The sequence below is a fragment of the Oncorhynchus keta genome, chromosome 22 (genome assembly GCF_023373465.1).
Source record: "Oncorhynchus keta strain PuntledgeMale-10-30-2019 chromosome 22, Oket_V2, whole genome shotgun sequence".
Lineage (NCBI taxonomy): Eukaryota > Metazoa > Chordata > Actinopteri > Salmoniformes > Salmonidae > Oncorhynchus > Oncorhynchus keta.
In genome coordinates this window covers 17248258-17268849 of record NC_068442.1, presented here as the reverse complement: position 1 = coordinate 17268849, position 20592 = coordinate 17248258, and the positions used below count along the sequence as shown (strand labels likewise).

Here is a 20592-nt window from a genome sequence, read left to right as displayed (position 1 = left end):
ATATTATGTCTATCTCTGAGAAGCTACACAGGAAAGGGCTGAAAATAGCACAAATTGGTACATGAAACCTTAGATATAAGGATCATGAAATCAATAACTTGCTAACATCAGATAACATTCACATATCAGCCATTTCTGAGATTCACTGAGATAATTAATTTGATGATACAGCAGTAGCAATACAAGGATATAACATCTATAGAATAGAAAGGATTGCTTATCGGAGAGGATTTGCTATATATACACTGCTCAAAAAAATAAAGGGAACACTAAAATAACACATCCTAGATTTGAATGAATAAAATATTCTTACTAAATACTTTTTTCTTTACATAGTTGAATGTGCTGACAACAAAATCACACAAAAATGATCAATGGAAATCAAATGTATCAACCCATGGAGGTCTGGATTTTGAGTCACACTCAAAATTAAAGTGGAAAACCACACTACAGGCTGATCCAACTTTGATGTAATGTCCTTAAAACAAGTCAAAATGAGGCTCAGTAGTGTGTGTGGCCTCCACGTGCCTGTATGACCTCCCTACAATGCCTGGGCATGCTCCTGATGAGGTGGCGGATGGTCTCCTGAGGGATCTCCTCCCAGACCTGGACTATAGCATCCGCCAACTCCTGGACAGTCTGTGGTGGATGGAGCGAGACATGATGTCCCAGATGTGCTCAATTGGATTCAGGTCTGGGGAACGGGCGGGCCAGTCCATAGCATCAATTCATTCCTCTTGCAGGAACTGCTGACACACTCCAGCCACATGAGGTCTAGCATTGTTTTGCATTAGGAAGAACCCAGGGCCAACCGCACCAGCATATCGTCTCACAAGGGGTCTGAGGATCTCATCTCGGTACCTAATGGCAGTCAGGCTACCTCTGGCGAGCACATGGAAGGCTGTGCGAACCCCCAAAGAAATGCCACCCCACACCATGACTGACCCACCGCCAAACCGGTCATGCTGGAGGATGTTGCAGGCAGCAGAACGTTCTCCACGGCGTCTCCAGACTCTGTCACGTCTGTCACATGTACTCAGTGTGAACCTGCTTTCATCTGTGAAGAGCACAGGGCGCCAGTGGTGAATTTGCCAATCTTGGTGTTCTCTGGCAAATGCCAAATGTCCTGCACGGTGTTGGGCTGTAAGCACAACCCCCACCTGTGGATGTCGGGCCCTCATACCACCCTCATGAGTCTGTTTCTGACCGTTTGAGCAGACACATGCACATTTGTGGCCTGCTGGAGGTCATTTTGCAGGGCTCTGGCAGTGCTCCTCCTGCTCCTCCTTGCACAAAGGCGGAGGTAGCGGTCCTGCTGCTGGGTTGTTTCCCTCCTACGGCCTCCTCCTCGTCTCCTGATATACTGGCCTGTCTCCTGGTTGCGCCTCCATGCTCTGGACACTACGTTGACAGACACAGCAAACCTTATTGCCACAGCTCGCATTGATGTGCCATCCTGGATGAGCTGCACTACCTAAGCCACTTGTGTGGGTTGTAGACTCATGCCACCACTAGAGTGAAAGCACCGCCAGAATTCAAAAGTGATTAAAACATCAGCCAGGAAGCATAGGAACTGAGAAGTGGTCTGTGGTCCCCACCTGCAGAACCACTCCTTTATTGGGGGTGTCTTGCTAATTGCCTATAATTTCCACCTGTTGTCCATTCCATTTGCACAACAGCATGTGACATTTATTGTCAATCATTGTTGCTTCCTAAGTGGACAGTTTGATTTCACAGAAGTGTGATTGACTTGGAGTTACATTGATCTTTTTGAGCAGTGTATATATATATAGAGAGCCATATCCCAGTAATTCTTAACGAAAATCTCATGTCAAGTGTTATTGAAGTACTGTGGCTAAAGGTTCACCTGCCTCATCTAAAGCCTTTTCTTTTGGGGTGTTGCTATAGGCCACCAAGTACTAACAGTTAGTATCTTAATAATGTGTTTGAAGTGCTAGATAGTGTATGTGAGAGGTCTACTTTCTTGGGAACCTGAATATTGACTGGTTTTCATCAAGAGGAAGCTTCTCACTGTAACCAGTGCCTGTAATCTGGTTCAGGTTATTATTAATCAACGTACCAGGGGGTTTACAAACACAGGTACAAGATCATCCGCATGTATTGATAAATATCACAATGCCTGGAGTGGTGGGTGTGGAGTCAAACGCAGAGAGCAGAGGATACTGAGGAAACCTGACTTTTTTAGGTTTCCAAAGCTAACGCCCAAAACAACAGGCGAAATTAGTCACAAAATTGTCGGACAGGAACACAACACGCACAACTTGACTAACAGAAAACAAGCCAGCACAAAAACAGATGGGACTAACAGGCTTAAATAGACTGAATCAAAAAACAAAATAAGAGACAGGTGTAACCAATAAGACCAAACAAACAGAAAAGGAAAAGGGGATCGGTGGTGGCTAGTCGACCGGCGACGACGACCCCCGAGCGCTGCCCGAACTGGCAGGGGAGCCACCTTCGCTGGGAGTCGTGACAGTAAGCCTCCCTCCCCCGACGCGCCCACAGCGCGCTGCCACAGGCCTCAAGAGGGTGACCTGGGGGGCGAGGCGCAGGACGTACCTCGCTCATTCACCAGGCCGGTCCTGGCAATACCTACCCACATCCTGGTTCACTCTCTCCACCTGCCCATTACTCTCGGGTGAAAAGCCACCGACAAATGCGACCACGGCCGTTGTGGAACGGGGAGGGGCTGTAACTTCCCTCTAGGCAGGTTTTCAAGCAGCCTTGCTCTGAGCGCACACCGAGCAGGAGGAGACAAAAAACCTCACATCCTTGGCCAAAGTGGGCCACCAGTACCTCCCCCTAAGACTCCGCATTGTCCTCTCAATACCAGGATGACCCGAAGAGGGTAGTGTATGGGCCCATCGAATCAAACGATCACGGACACCAAGCGACACGTACTGAACACCGGCAGGACAATGAGGAGGTACAGGTTCCAACCGTAAAGCCCGCTCGATTTCCGTGTCCACCCTCCATACCACCGGTGCTACCAAACATGAAGCTGGAAGGATGGGATTAGGATCGATGGACCGCTCCTCTGTGTCATAGAGACGGGACAGTTCATCGGCCTTAGTATTAAGGGAGCCTGGCCTGTAGGAGATTAAATGAAATCGGGTAAAAAGACATGGCCCACCTGGCCTGACTCGGATTCTATCTCCTCGCTGCCCGGATATACTCGATGAGTAAAGGGTGCTTGGCCCCGTCAAGCCAACGTCTCCACACCTTCAGAGCCTTGACCACAACAAACAACTCCCTGTCCCCCACGTTATAGTTCCGCTCCGCCGGACTGAGCTTCCTCGAGAAGAAAGCACAGGGGCGGAGCTTCCACTATGAACGCCAAAGAGGGGTCCAGATGAGCCAGCACGGGAGCGTCGGTGAAGAGCTCCATCAGACGACTGAAGGCTCTGCCCACCTAAGCTGACCAGCGCAAGCATGCCAGCCCCCCCTTCAGCAGTGAGGTAATGGGAGCAGCCACCTGACCAAAACCCCGGATAAACCTCCGGTAGTAATTGGCAAACCCTAAAAACCTCTGCACCTCCTTTACCATGGTTGGAGTCGGCCAATTACGCACGGCTGTAACACGGTCACACTCCATCACCACCCTAGAGGTGGAAATGCGATAACCCAGGAAGGAAACGGCTTGTTTGGAGAACACACATTTCTCAGCCTTGACGTACAGGTCATACTCCAGCAGTAGCCCAAGTACCCTACGCACCAGAGACACGTGCACGGTGCTTGTGGCAGAATAGATCAGTATATCATCGATATTCACCACCACACACTGCCCGTGCAGGTCTCTGAGAATCTCCTCTACCAAAGATTGGAAAACGGCTGAAGCATTCTTCAACCCATACGGCATAACGAGGTACTCATAATGGACGCGGTCTTCCACTCATCTCCCTCCCGGATACGCACCAAATAATTCGCACTCCTAAGGTCCAGTTTTGTGAAAAAACGCACCCCGTAAAACAATTCCACTGTCGTGGCGATGAAAGGTAGCGGGTAACTAAACCCCACTGTGATGGAATTTAGACCTCTATAATCAATGCACGGACACAGACCTCCCTCCTTCTTCTTCACAAAAAAAGAAGCTTGAGGAGAAGGGTGACGTGGAGGGCCGAATGTACCCCTGTCCCAGAGATTCAGTGATATGTGTCTCCATACCCACTGTCTCCTCCTGGTACAACGTGTACACGTGACTCCTGGGAAGTGCAGCGTTTACCAGGAGGTTTATCACGCAATCCCCTCGTCGATGAGGTGGTAATTGGGTCGCCCTCTTCTTACAGTAGGCGATAGCCATATCGGCATATTCAGAGGGAAAGCCGGTCTGGACTCTCCACCGTCGTTACACCGACGGAAACACCTATGGAAACACCAGCCCTGACCCTAATGGTCGGCTATCTAAGGAGTGCACGGGGAAGGGTTGGTCTAGCGGCACCAGGGGAATCCCTAGCCTTAACGCGAGTCCACGATCCATAAAGATCCCAGCTGCGCCTGAATCGACTAGCGCCTTATGCTGTAGAGAGGGAGAAAACAACAGGCGAAATTAGTCACAAAATTCTCCAACCCAACACAGGGCACAAACGGACAGGAACACAACACGCACAACCTGACTAAAAGAAAACAAGCCAGCACAAATACAGGCGAGACTAACAGGCTTAAATAGACTGAATCAAAAAACAATATAAGAGACAGATGCAACCAATAAGACCAAACAAAAGGGGATTGGTGGCGGCTAGTAGACCGGTGACGACGACCGCCGAGCGCCGCCCGAACAGGCAGGGGAGCAACCTTTGGTGACAGTCGTGACACTAATACTGTAGAACTATGTTATAAATCTGTATCCATACCCATTGGATGCAGTGATCACAATATAGTGCCTATATCTAGGTTCCCGAAAGCTGGGCCTAAAATAGTGTAAAAGATCATCCAAAAGGTTTTTGCTGTGACTCTTATGTGGATGAGGTAAAACATATTTGTTGGTCTGATGTGATTAATAAGGAGCATCCAGACACTGCACTTGATGCATTTATGAAATTGCTTCTCCCAATTATTGATACACATGCACCTAAGAAACTGACTGTTAGAATTTTTAAGGCTCCGTGGAATGGAAAAGATGGAGCAAAAGGACTGGCTAATAAGTCTGGCTGCAAATCTGACTGGCTGATTTACAGCAAATTGAGAAATTATGAGACTAAACTTTTCAGAAGCCAAGAACAATAACAGAAAGAATGATAGAAGAAAACGTTGTTTACTTTAAAAGAAATCATGGGCAGAAAGACAAATTCAACTCCATCTTTCAGCAAATCACATGGCTTATTCATAACAAAGCCATTTGATGTTCCCAAATGTAACTCTTGTGGAGTCTTAACTTTCTGTATACTCCCCTTGTACTAAGGGTAAAAGATGACCCACCTTCACTTAACCCCTAAAATATAGCAGCTTAATTAAATTTTAAACCCCAAATCAATTTTGCATGAAGAAACAATCTGTCATTCTTCACAAACTTTGTGAATATCTGGGTTTTCCCTCTTCACAATGCAGAAAGTCTGCATTTAATCAGTGGACACCACTCGCTTTTATTACAACAGACCTGTCATAATCTTTTTCTTTACTAAAGTAGAGTTGTATTATTATTATTGCTAAAGGTACTGCATAGGTGTAAACATTCATTTTTAGTAAGAGATAGCACTTGTATAGTCTAAGAATGTAGCAGAAATGTGCAGAAAGTAGTTTGGTATGCATTTTATTGAAAAAATAACAGTCTTGAAGTTTTTTGGCAACATGGTGATATATTGTTATATACTGTACAATAAGGAACAAAACAAAACATTTGAAGAACATAAATCAATCAACTCTTATTAGCACATGCCAATTCTCACATGTGCACCACACAGTATATATTTGACAGTTCTTCTTTCGGGGGCAGAATTGGCATTTCCTACTATTGCAGCTGCAGCCTCAGGTGGATCAGGACAAGATTCAGCCCCCTGAACAGCTTTCACAAGCGCTGCAGAGGCCGCTGTGCGGGGGAAGCGCTCACTTCTTTGAATGTGTGGGGTTATAAGTGGCTTTTCCAGCTGCTCCAGGAACACGCTTCTCTTGTTCCGCTTATCAGGCATCCAGGTAGAGTTGATCTTGTTCCATATCACAAGGCATTGTATGACATTGTACAAGGCAAGGCATTGTATGACACATCAATGATGTTATGGAAGATGACCAGGGGCCAGCGGGCAGTCATCCCCCTGCAGCTGTAAGTTCCAATCACCTTGTCCAGGTTGTCCTTGCCTCCATTGTTGTGGTTGTAGTCCAGATGATGGCTGGCTTCCTGTCCTCACAATCACTGATCTCAGCCGTTTTGTGCAGTGTGCTCAGGAGGACCACATTCTTGTTCCTTTTTGGGAGGTTAGAAACTTGAGTGGTAGTGGGGGTGAAGGAAAACTTTGATGAGAAGGCCTCTCTCCCCCTTGTTGCGAGCAGTGCAGTGAGGAGCTCAGGCTGCTTCTTTCTAACTGTGCCAACCATGGTGACCTTCCTCTTCAGGAGCTGCTGGCTGAGTTCAATCAGTAGCACAAATAATATAAATGTCTCATTGTGTGTGTGTGTGTGTGTGTCTTTCTGGTTTTTGTGGAGTGTAAATGATTGTATTACTGCCACATCAAAAAATGACCCTTAGACAATCCCTGTACCCTGGTGGTGTACAGCTTTCATGGAAATATGAACAAAAGTGACGTTTAACTTTTTCTAATGTTGGGATCATTCTAGGAAAAGTCATCAAATTTCAAGTTTAAAAAATATAATTTAGGGGGTTTTCTCTGATGTTAAACATAGTGGCGGGTCATTTTTAACACTTATTAAGACAACACAAGGGTTAAGGCGGTAATGCCAACAACAAACAGTGAGCCATCGTATTCATGTAGAACAAAACAAATAATGGAAGAAAATAATAGTTAAAACATTTTACGTTAGTGTGGGACAGGTTGTAGAATTATTGTTATTGATCAATAATGACAAACCTTCAGGCATTGACAACTTAGATAGCTACTGAGGATGCTAGCTGACTCTTTGGCCACTCCTATCTGTCATGTCATTAATCTGAGTCTAGAGAAAGGTGTTTTTCCTCAGGCCTGGAGGGAAGCCAGTCAATCCGCTACCCAAGTGTGGTAAAGCGGCCAGCAGACCAATTAGCTTACTGCCAGCTCTTAGCATACTGTTGGATTTTTTTGTTGTTGACCAAACACAATGCTATTTTTCTGTACACAAATTGTACACAAATTGACAACAGACTCAGCATGCTTATAGAGAAGGGCACTCAACATTTACTGCACTGACACAAATCACTGATGACTGGTTGAAAGTAATTGATAGTAAGAATGTTGTGGGAGCTGTACTGTTAGATTTCAGAGCAGCCTTTTAGAACATAGACCGTAATCGGTTTTATGGCTTTTCAACCTCTGTCATATCATGGATTGTGTTAGGGTGTGGTGTACCGCAGGGCAGTTCTGTAGGCCCTCTACTTAAAACAAATGTTTTTACCAATGACATGCCACTGGCATTAAACAAAGCCTATGTGTCCATGAATGCTGCTGATTCAACCATATACATGCCAGCAACGACAGCTAATGAAGTCACTGAAAACCTAAACAAGTAGTTGCAGTCAATTTTGGAATGGGTGGCCAGTAATAAACTGGTCCTGAACATCTCTAAAACTAATAGCTTTGTATTTGGTACAAATCATTCCCTATGCTCTAGACCTCAGCTGAATCTGGTAATGAATGGTGTTGCTGTTGAACAAGTCGACGAGACTAAATTACTTGGTGTTACCTTAGATTGTAAACTGTCATGGTCAAAATTTATAGATTCAATGGTTGTAAAAATGGGGAGAGGTACAGTACCAGTCAAAAGTTTGGACACATCTACTCATTCCAGGTTTTTTCTTTATTGCTGCAAAGAAAACACAACTAAAAGACACCAATAATAAGAAGAGACTTGCTTGGGCCAACACTCACAAGCAATGGACATTAGACCGGTTGAAATCCAAATTTGAGATTTTTGGTTCCAACCGCCATGGCTTTGTGAGACGCAGAGTAGGTAAAAGGATCATCTCCGCATGTGTTGTTCCGACCGTGACGCATGGAGGAGGAGTGATGGTGTGGGGGTGCTTTGCTGATGACACTGTCATTCATTTTTTTAGAATTCAAGGCACACTTAACCGGCATGGCTACCACAGCATTTTGCAGCAATAAGCCATCCCATCTGGTTTGCCCTCATTCACTTTTTAACAGAATAATGACCCAATACAGCTCCAGGCTGAGTAAGAGCTATTTGACCACGGAGAAGAGTGATGGAGTGCTGCATCAGATGACCTGATCTCCACAATCACCTGGCCTCAACCCAATTGAGATGGTTTGAGATGAGTTGGACCACAGAGTGAAAGAAAAGCATCCAACAAGTGCTCAGCATATGTGGAGAACTCCTTTAAGAGTTGGAAAAGCATTCCAGGTGAAGTTGGTTGAGAGAATGCCAAGAGTGTTCAAAGCTGTCATCAAGGCAGAGGGTGGCTACTTTGAAGAATCTAAATTATGAAAAATATTTACAACATTTTTTGGTTACTACATGATTCCATGTGTGGTATTTCATAGTTTTGATGTGTTCACTATTGTTCTATTATGTAGAAAGAAAAATAGAAAAACCCTTGAATGAAAAGGTGTGTCCCAACTTTTTGCTGGTAGTGTATGTCTGTAATAAAGAGATGTTGTGCTTTTTTGACACCTCAATACCTAGTTTGGTCTTATTTTGATTGTTGTCCAGCCATGTGGTCAAGTATTGCTAAAAAATACATAGTTAAGCTGCAGCTGGCGCAGAACAGAGTGGCACATCTTTCTCTTCATTGTAATCATTAGGGCTAATATAAATACTGTGCATGACAGTCTCTCTAGGTTAAGAGTTGAGGAGAGACTGACTGCATTACTTCTGCTTTTTATAAGAAGCATTAATGTGTTAAAAATTCCAAATTGTTTGAATTGTCAACTTATGCACAGCTCTGACACACACTTACCCCACCAGAGGCATAGTCTTTTCATAGTCTCCAAATAATCCAGAACAAATTCAAGAAAGCATACAGTATTATATAAGTAAAGCCATTATTTCATGGAACTCCCATCTCAAATTGCTCAAACAGCAAACCTTGTTTAAAAAAAATTATATAGCAACACCTCATGGCACAACACCTCTCCCCTATTTGACTTAGATAATTTGTCTGTATATATTCATATCTTTTTAAAATGTTTGTAGTTCTGTCCCTGAGCTGTTCTTGTCTATTAATGTTCTGTAGTGTGTCATGTTTCATGTTCTGTGTGGACCACAGGAAATGTAGCTGAGGCTTTCGCAAAGATAATGGGGATCCTAATAAAATTCAAGTGATGCAGTGTTTTGTCAAAGTAGGAGGTGTGTGTGTGTGTGTGCTATAGAAATATTATTGTTGATGATGGTGGTGATGATGATAAGGGTGGCAATGTCCATATCCATCATCTTCTTTGTGAGTATAATTAGTCACTCTCAGTTAAGTATTAGCTTTGCAGCGTCAGCTAGCACCAGAGGGAGAGATACAATTATCGGGCCCTCAGGGAGTGTATTGAGTTCTTTGTTGTACACACTAACACACATATTTTCTTTCTTGTCTCTCTCTGTCTCTCTCTCTCACACACACACACAAACATAACACGCATACAGACAGACAAAGACACACACAAACATACACTCGCACACATCTACACACGAGACACTGTGCTCTGGGCTGTGTTTACCCACGATCTTACAGCCATTAGCTGGCAGGACCTGCATATAATGCAACAATAATGTGAAACAGAACTCGCTGGGCTGTGCAGCATGGAGGAGATAGGGAGAATTTGAGAAAATCCTGACCATGGCTCCATCTCAATAGTCTACAGTAGCTTCCTCTCCGGGTCTCTTTGCCTTCATCTGTTCGTCTGCCTGGTAAGGTTAACCATATTGCTATCATCTGTTATGTGTTTTCAGAACAGAATAGTGCAGATGATAGTGAGAAGACTAGGAGAGGAAGCCACTGTAGACTATTGAGATACAGCCCCCCGTCTGAACACAAAGACAAGGGCCAGTCGGAGGCTCCGCTTTTATTTTTTTATGAGCAGGAATTCCCAAACTGGGGTATGCACAATGCTGTCGGGGGAATTTATTTTAAAAAATACAGTTGAAGTCCGAAGTTTACATACTCTTAGGTTCGAATCACTAAAACTCATTTTTCAACCACTCCACACATTTCTTGTTAACAAACTGTAGTTTTGGCAAGTCGGTTTGGACATTTACATTGTGAATGACACAAGTAATTTTTTTAACAATTGTTTACATACATATTATTTTACTTATAATTCACTGTATCACAATTCTAGTGGGTCAGAAGTTGACATACACGAAGTTGACTGTGCCTTTAAACAGCTTGGAATATTCTAGAAAATGATGTCAATGCTTTAGAAGCTTCTGATAGGCTAATTGGCATCATTTGAGTCAAATGGAGGTGTACTTGTGGATGTATGTCAAGGCCTACCTTCAAACTCAGTACCTCTTTGCTTGACAACATGGGAAAATCAGAAGAAATCAGAAAAATAAATTGTAGACCTCCACAAGTCTGGTTCATTCTTGGGAGCAATTTCCAAACGCCTGAAGGTACCACGTTCATCTGTAAAAACAATAGTACGCAAGTATAAGCACCATGGGACTGTCATACCGCTCAGGAAGAAGACGCGTTCTGTCCACAGTACAACGAGTACTATATTGACATAACCTGTAAGGTCGGTCAGCAAGGAAGAAGCCACTGCTCCAAAACCGCTATAAAAATGCTAGAGTACGGTTTTCAACTGCACATGGGGACAAAGTTCACACTTTTTGGAGAAATGCCCTCTGTTCTGATGAAATAAAAAATAGAACTGTTTGGTCATAATCACCATTGTTGTTTGGAGGACAAAGGGGGAGGCTTGCAAGCCGAAGAACACCATCCCAACCGTGAATCATGGGGGTGGCAGTATCATGTTGTGGGGGTGCTTTGCTGCATGAGGAACTGGCGCACTTCAGAAAATAGATGGCATCATGAGAAAGGAAAATTACGTGGATATATTGAAGCAACATCTCAAGACATCAATCAGTAAGTCACAGCTTGGTCGCAAATGAGTCTTCCAAATGGACAATGACCCCAAGAACACTTCCAAAGTTATGACAAAATTGCTTAAGGACAACAAAGTCAAGGTATTGGAATGGCCACTGCAAAGCCCTGACCTGAATCCTATAGAAAATGTGTGGGCAGAACTGAAAAAGCGTCTGCGAGCAAGGAGGCCTAAAACCTGACTCAGTTACACCAGCTCTGTCAGGAGGAATGGGCCAGAATTTACCCAACTTATTGTGGGAAGCTTGTGGAAGGCTTCCCGAAATGTTTGACCCAAGTTAAACAATTTAAAGGCAATGTTACAAAAGTCTAATACTTGTTATAATAATAATAATTATCTCAACTAATATTCTGACATTTCACATTCTTAAAATAAAAGTGGTGATCCTAACTGACCTAAGACAGTACATTTTTACTTGGATTAAAGGCCAGGAATTGTGAAAAACTGAATTTTAAATGTGTTTGGCTAAGGTGTATGTAAACTTCCGACTTCAACTGTACATATATGTATTTTTTTTTCAATCAGTCCATTTATATTTTCCAACGGGGCAATACATTTGGGTGAGATTTGTTTCTTGCCAGGCTAACCTCGTTTCACTACCAGAAATGAAGTTAAACCATCTCGTGTTCAGTGAAATTTCAAGACAATGTCAAATACAGGTTACCTCGTAACCAAATATTTAACATGCAATCACATTAACTGTTGTGCTTTTTGTTTTTTTACTAGGCAAGTCAGTAAGAATAAATTCTTACTTTCAATGATGGCCTAGGAACAGTGGGTTAACTGCCTTGTTCAGGGGCAGAAAGACCGATTTTTACCTTGTCAGCTGGGGATTTGATCTAGCAACCTTTCGGTTACTGGCACAACACTCTAACCACTAGGCTACCTGCCGCCACTCCCTCGCAGGGAATAACACTAACCGTCCGTATGTAGCCAAACGTAGCTGCTGCTCATTCCGTTTGCTCGAAAATGGTAAGGCCCGTGTTCATAGAGACACATACCAGCTCTACTGGTCATACTGCTAAAACCAGCCGTACTACACCTGCACATGTCAATGACATAAGTTGTTCTGCTTCCACGAGCACATCCAATGCTTGCATCGGTAATTCTACATTTGTTGTTTGCCCAGCTAGCATGGACACTGACAGTTGTGAATCTGATGCAGCCGAAGAGCTACTGCCCCCTTACCCGGGAAAGCACTGAACAACAGACAGGGACGTTGGACCATCGAAGAGGCACAAATATGATGAGTACGACATTTATTTGGGGTTTACTTATATTGGGAGTGGTGCCTTTCCTGAGCCACAGTGTGTTTGTTATATGTACAAAAGTACTATCTCACAACTCGATGAAACCTTCACTCTTGCTCAGACATTTAGAAACAAAACATGCCAATTTGAGAAAATTAGCCACAGGAGTTTTTTGAGCGATAATTAAGACGGCTTTCGAGTAGTAAGATATGTATAAAAGCAACAAATACCATTAATAAGAAGGGGTTATAATCGTCTTATATGGTGAGTTATCGATTGGTACTGTATATGTCCATTACATTCATGGGGGGTCAATTAAGGAAGACATCCTCTTCTGCAAACCACTGGAAACCAGTACAACAGGAGAGGATGTTTTTAAAGTACAGTTTGTGACATCAAATGGACGTTGATGGTCAAGATGTGTTGGTATCTGTACTGATGGTGCAAAACCCATGACAGGGAGACATAGTGGAGGGGTAACGCAAGTGACGCCACTTGAACACTGCAGCATCCACCCAGAGGCTCTTGCAGCATTTTGGACACTACTGTGAAAATTGTTAAAGTAAACTGTAAAATTGTTAAAGCAAGGATCCTGAACTCTCATGTTTTTTCTGCACTATGTAATGATATGGGCAGCGACCATGTAACGCTTTTACAACATGCAGAAGTGCACTGGTTATCAAGGGGCAAAGTATTGACATGTTTTTAAAAATTGAAAGACGAGCTTAAAGTTTTTTTTTACTGACCATAATTTTCACTTGTCTGACCGCTTGCATGATGATGACCTTTCTCACATGACTGGCCTATCTGGGTGATGTTTTTTCTCGCCTGAATGATCTGAATCTAGGATTACAGGACTCTCCTCAACTATATTCAATGTGCTGGACAAAACTGAGTCTATGATTAAGAAGTTGGAGCTCTTCTCTGTCTGTATTAACAAGGACAAAACACGTCTTTCCATGATTGTATGATTTTTGTTGTGTGCAAATGAACTCAAGCTTACGGACAATGTCAAATGTGATATAGCGAATCACCTGAGTGAGATGGATGCACAATTACGCAGGTACTTTCCCGAAACGGATGACACAAACAACTGGATTCGTTATCCCTTTCATGCCCTGCCCCCAGTCCACTTACCGATATCTGAACAAGAGAGCCTCATGGAAATTGCAACAAGCGGTTCTGTGAAAAATGAATTTAAATCAGAAGCCACTGCCAGATTTCTGGAATGGGCTGCGCTCAGAGATCCTGACTTGGAAAATTGCGCTGATATATATCCTGTTGGGGATAGGGCTGTCTACTGCCCCCGCTGGAGTAATTGCGTGCCCATAGTAAACATAATTTATTTTGTCAAAAGTTGCTAATATATGCAAATAAAAAATATTATTGAATAGAAAACACTCTAAAGCTTCTAAAACCGTTTAAATTATGTCTGTATGTAAAGCAGAACTCTCAGGGCAGTCATTCTCCCAAACTCTCTCTTGTCATCAGAAAAGTTGGCCCAACTTTGACGTCATCGCCCCCTCCCTACCCAAGCACTTACAGGTCTGGGAACAGTCTCTCTGTCTTCAGCGCGATCTCAGCTTTCAATGGGGCTTCTCATTGTGAGAACCGCACGCTCACGAGTGTTTTGGCGGGCCGAAACCTTTCGGTCACGTGAAAAAACAGGTAACTTTTATGCGCGCTCTGCTCCGGTCCTGTCTTTTTTCCAAGATCGATTATACAATGCATGCGTTTCTGTTCGTCCTCACGATTGCTGTACACCTTTATAACATGTTAAAGCTTGATTATGAACTTAGTTTGATAAGTTTAGTCGACATATAATATGTAAGTTTGACGTTTTGTTGCGCATCCACTTGACTTTTGGCTACATTTCAACCGAAATGTGTCGTGTTTGAGAACCGAAAGACACAGACTGCAAATCTAAACGCTGTTTTTGGTAAGTATAATTCCTTCCAGGTCTTCTGATGGAAGAACAGCAAAGGTAAGGGAATATTTATGTGGTAAATTTGGGTTTGTGTGGACTCCAAGATAGAGGAGCCATAATGCTACTTTTTGAGCGCCGACTCATAGTATAGCCTAGTGAACGAAACCTGTAACGTAAAAAATAAATGTAACACAGCGATTGCATTCAGAAGAAGTGTATCTAACTATATATATGTAGAACATGCATATTTAGTCAAAGTTTATGATGTGTATTCCTTGTTAGCTGACGTTATCTGCCGGAGCTATCGTCATTTCTCAGGACATTTGAGTAGCATTTTTTGAACGATGCATCATTGTAAACAGAGATTTATGGATATATATAGCATATTATTGAAAAAAACATAAATGTACTGTGTAACATGTTATATTACTGTCATATGATGAAGATTTCAAAAGGTTAGTGCATTATCTTTCATTTAATCCTGCGTTTGTTGATTGCATATTTTTTTCAACTTGGCTATGCAAATTAGCTGTGTCTTCGGTGGTGGTTTGACATAAATATGTGCTATGTTTTCGCCGTAAAACATTTTAGAAATCTTGCTGGGTAGATAAACAAGGTGTTTATCTTTCATTTGAGCCATTGGACTTGTTAATGTGTGGAGAATATTTTTGCGTTCCATGCGCCACCTTCCAGCTGAACGTGGGGGGGGGGGTGTTCCCAAATTGGAACCCTAGTCCCCTTCTGAAACTGATGCCATTTGCAACCATGTACCCATGTGAGAGTGGATTCTCGGCCCTCACTGGCATGAATACTAAATACAGGCACAGACTGTGTGTGGAAATTATTTAAACTGAGACTCCCTCCAATACAACCCAACATTGCAGAGTTATGTGCATCCTTTCAAGCACACCCTTCTCATTAACCTGTGGTCAGTTATTCACAATTTTCAACGAACAAAGGTTTTATATGTAAGATGGCTAAACTAAAAGCAAAATTATTGATTATTATTGTGCCCTGGTCCAAAAAGAGCTCTTTGTTACTTCCCACAAGTCAGGTTGCGACAAAAAATCACACTTATTCTTATGTTTTATAAATGTATTGTAAAGAGTGTGTGTGGCAGGCTTACAATGATGGCAAAAAGCAACATTTGAGAGTGCACTGACCCTGGTGCTAGAGCTGGAGGTTGAATGTTTGAAGGGGTATGGGACTATACAAAATTTGGTAACCTCTGTTCCAGAGGATCAAATACTCCCTTATTTACATTTACATTTACATTTAAGTCATTTAGCAGACGCTCTTATCCAGAGCGACTTACAAATTGGTGCATTCACCTTATGACATCCAGTGGAACAGCCACTTTACAATAGTGCATCTAAATCTTTTAAGGGGGGTGAGAAGGATTACTTTATCCTATCCTAGGTATTCCTTAAAGAGGTGGGGTTTCAGGTGTCTCCGGAAGGTGGTGATTGACTCCGCTGTCCTGGCGTCGTGGGGAGTTTGTTCCACCATTGGGGGCCAGAGCAGCGAACAGTTTTGACTGGGCTGAGCGGGAACTGTACTTCCTCAGTGGTAGGGAGGCGAGCAGGCCAGAGGTGGATGAACGCAGTGCCCTTGTTTGGGTGTAGGGCCTGATCAGAGCCTGGAGGTACTGAGGTGCCGTTCCCCTCACAGCTCCGTAGGCAAGCACCATGGTCTTGTAGCGGATGCGAGCTTCAACTGGAAGCCAGTGGAGAGAGCGGAGGAGCGGGGTGACGTGAGAGAACTTGGGAAGGTTGAACACCAGACGGGCTGCGGCGTTCTGGATGAGTTGTAGGGGTTTAATGGCACAGGCAGGGAGCCCAGCCAACAGCGAGTTGCAGTAATCCAGACGGGAGATGACAAGTGCCTGGATTAGGACCTGCACCGCTTCCTGTGTGAGGCAGGGTCGTACTCTGCGGATGTTGTAGAGCATGAACCTACAGGAACGGGCCACCGCCTTGATGTCTACACTCACCCCTTAGCACTAATGGATAGATAGAGGGCTTTATCTGGGGGGTTTTCCCCTCCATAATTTATTAATTGGGCAAATCCTCTTTCCCTCTCCTCTCTCTGTGTGTGGTTGGTTGTGACTGTCCCTTGTCTCTGGGGTATGTGGAGTAGACCACCGTCCACTGAGTAGAAAGCCTGCTTTTTGGTCCAGCTGGACGGTTACTATCCCAGTTAAGCAGTTTTGTAAAGCTTTTTTCCTCAAAAGCACGAAACCTGCCTCAGCAGAGAGGAGAGGGAGAGGAGGAGGGGGCAGGAGAACCAGGAATGTAGAGAGCAATGATGAGAGAAGAAAGTGGTTTGGAGAGGTACACTACATGAGCAAAGGTATGTGGACACCTGCTCCTCGAAAATCTCATTCTAAAATCTTAGGCATTAATATATAGTTGGTCACCCCTTTGCTGCTCTAACAGCCCCCACTAATCTGGGAAGGCTTTCCACTAGATGTTGGGACATTTCTGCAGGGACCTGATTCCATTCAGCCACAAAAGCATTAGTGAGGTCGAGAACTGATGTTAGACAATAAGCAGTAGGCATTCCAATTCATCCCAAAGGTGTCCGATTGTAACGGCGTTCTTCGTTTGTAGAATGAGAGTCGGACCGAAATGCAGTGTAGTGGTTACTCATGACTTTAATAGAAAAAGTGACACATGAAATAACTATACAAAACAACAAACGGAACGTGAAACCTAATTACAGCCTATCTGGTGAAACAACACAGAGACAGGAACAATCACCCACGAAATACACAGTGAAACCCAGGCTACCTAAATACGGTTCCCAATCAGAGACAACGAGAATCACCTGACTCTGATTGAGAACCACCTCAGGCAGCCAAGCCTATACAACACCCCTACTCAGCCGCGATCCCAAATACTACAAACCCCAATACGACAATCCAATATATAAACCCATGTCACACCCTGGCCTGACCAAATATATAACGAAAACACAATATACAATGACCAAGGCGTGACACCGATGGGGTTGAGGTTAGGGCTCTGTGCAGGCCAGGCAAGTTCTTCCACACCAATCTCGTCAAAACCATTTCTCTATGGACCTTGTTTTGTGCACTGAGGCATAGTCATGCTGAAACAGGAAATTGCCTTCCCCAAACTGTTGCCACAAAGTTGGAAGCATAGAATCTCTAGAATAACATTGTATGCTGTACTGTTGAGATTTCCCTTCACTGGAAGTACCGGCCTAGCGGGCCATTCCCAGACCATTTCTCATTCTCCACCTAACTTTACAGTTGGCACTATGCATTGGGGCAGGTAGCGTTCTCCTGTCAGATGGTGAAGCGTGATTCATCACTCCAGAGAATGCATTTCCACTGCTCCAATGGTGGCAAGCTTTACACGACTCCAGCCAGCACATCTATGGATTTCACATGACTGGGCAGGGGCACAGCTATGGGTGGGCCTGGGAGGTATAGGCCCATCCACTTGGGAGCCAGGCAGGCCCATCCACAACATGAGAAATCCGTTGCATTGTGTTGTGTGACAAAACTTCACATTTTAGAGTGGCCTGTTATTGTCCCCAGCACAAGGCGCAGCTATGTAATGATCATGCTTTTCAATCAGTTTCTTGACATAGAACACATTTCAGATGGATGGATTACTGTATTTTGGCAAAGGAGAAATGCTCACTAAAAGGAACGTAAACAAATGTGCGCACAACATTTTAGAAAAGGAAGATTTTTGTGCGTATGGGCAATTTCTGGGATCTTTTATTTCAGCTCATGAAACATGGGACCAGCACATTACATGTTGCATTTATAATTTTGTTCAGTATAGTATCAGAAAGATCAGATTGGGAGGTTCTAAAACCCTTACCATTTCCAAGTAATTCAATAACTCTATTTCAGAAGATTACTTTTTCCAAGAATGAGTCCTTGACTTGGGCTGAAAAAGGTGCCGGAACTCATTTTGGGTTACAGTACTGTTTACATTTAGGTGCAGCAGTTCCACAATACTTGAGACAATATTCTACAAGAGGGGAATGAGCTAAAGCAGTAGAACATTTAAGGTGACGCTACTCAAGCACAGCAAATAACCACTGTTCCATGCTCCATACCTGAGAATGTGACAACAGATAACCTACAGTGACATAAACTAATGAAAATGCTACTGTGATCTTAGATTATTTATATTTTTTCTCATATTCTGATGTTACCCAAGACCTTCATAAACCCAAGTATTCTTATAGAAAATGTGAAATATATACGTATATTAGACGGTTATAGTGTTTAAGTCAAAATGACTCCTCATTGGCTCAAAGGGGGGTCCCTCGAGGCCTGGCTTTTATTTATATATTTTCGTAATTTTTACCACCTTTTTTCTCCCCAATTTCATGATTACGATGTGGCTTCAACTCCCCAACGGGCTCGGGAGAGGCGAAGATTGAGTCATGCGTCCTCCGAAACATGACCCGACAAACCGCTCTTCTAAACATCCGATCCGATCAAACCCCAGGCTGTAGTGACGCTGCAACACTGTGATGCAGTGCCTTTGACCAATGCGCCACTTGGGAGGTGAGGCCTGGCTTATCTAGTGTTAAAGAGATTCTCCGGTAGTTTTGTACACTTTTTCGCCAGTTGTACTGAAAGTAGCGCTGACGAGCCAAGTGTTCTCCAAGAATTGCGTGCCACATCACACTTTTGCAGATATGTGCAAATCAAATCAAATCAAATTTATTTATATAGCCCTTCGTACATCAGCTGATATCTCAAAGTGCTGTACAGAAACCCAGCCTAAAACCCCAAACAGCAAACAATGCAGGTGTAAAAGCACGGTGGCTAGGAAAAACTCCCTAGAAAGGCCAAAACCTAGGAAGAAACCTAGAGAGGAACCGGGCTATGTGGGGTGGCCAGTCCTCTTCTGGCTGTGCCGGGTAGAGATTATAACAGAACATGACCAAGATGTTCAAATGTTCATAAATGACCAGCATGGTCGAATAATAATAAGGCAGAACAGTTGAAACTGGAGCAGCAGCACAGTCAGGTGGACTGGGGACAGCAAGGAGCCATCATGTCAGGTAGTCCTGGGGCACGGTCCTAGGGCTCAGGTCCTCCGAGAGAGAGAAAGAAAGAGAGAATTAGAGAGAGCATATGTGGGGTGGCCAGTCCTCTTCTGGCTGTGCCGGGTGGAGATTATAACAGAACGTGGCCAAGATGTTCAAATGTTCATAAATGACCAGCATGGTTGAATAATAGTAAGGCAGAACAGTTGAAACTGGAGCACCACTTTATGTGCACCACTTTATTGCTCTTTCTCTCGTTCTGCTGTTTGTGCATCTTGCTAGCTGTCACTCAAATGGCGAGGGTATGAAGCTCATTGGCTAGAACTCAAATTGCTAGGGGGCTGGCCTTAGCAAGGAAAAATGACGCGGCATAGAATCCAGAAAAACAGTTGCTTTCAAAACCAATGATTTTGTGGCTAGGTAAGACTAATTCTGCTCACAGATTATGCATGTACTGTATTAACTACACATTGACACACCCAGCCCAAAAGCAGGTGGTTAAAAAATACTTACTTGACCCCAAAGTTCAGGAGCATGATTTTGATGAAAACCGGTTCAGTCTGCCAACATCGTCTGCAGCCATAGTCGATATAGGCCTAGCCTGTATTCTGTGTCGGTCTATAGCTGGAGTGGGGTGTACTAATATGATTCATTGCGATTCCATGCCTATCTGGTAGAACATTTTCATTTGCTAAGCCCTTGCTTTGGCGGGACTACACTCGCCCCGCTTCAACAAAGACCTTGGCACACTCTCCTCGATATCAATGCCCTCCGCTAGCCGCCATTGCCAAGTGAGGAAACAACAAAACTGAGTGTCATCCAAGCAGCTTTTCATTGTAAACACATTTTTTAAAGTATTCATATTGAGTAATTTTTTCCTCTCTTCTCTTTTCAGGGTGAGCCAGCAGCCGAAAACGAGCAAACTTGAGGATGGGGAGAAACCAGAGGGATTGCGAATGAGTTGGCAGGTGAGAGCAAAATGAGCGAAAGAGACAACCAGGGCTACAGGCTGATGCTTGATCATCCTGATCCTCAGGGCCTGATTCTGCTCTATCTGATGAGGATGGGAGTTTGAGTTACAGTGATATTCCTTCATTGCCATGGCATGTTCAATGTTAAGGCTTAGAAACTAGGACTGGGTTTTGGGATGGTC

General features: G+C 43.7%; 1 protein-coding gene across 1 annotated transcript in view; it reads left to right on the top strand.

Moving 5' to 3' along the window:
• LOC118401134 (leucine-rich repeat-containing protein 4C-like) overlaps positions 1-20592 on the top strand; it is a 135535-nt gene that overhangs the window by 76546 nt on the left and 38397 nt on the right. Inside the window, exon 2 of the mRNA XM_035798404.2 lies at positions 20335-20407. The gene's annotated coding sequence lies outside the window, so the exon portion shown is untranslated. The remainder of the gene's footprint in view (positions 1-20334; positions 20408-20592) is intronic.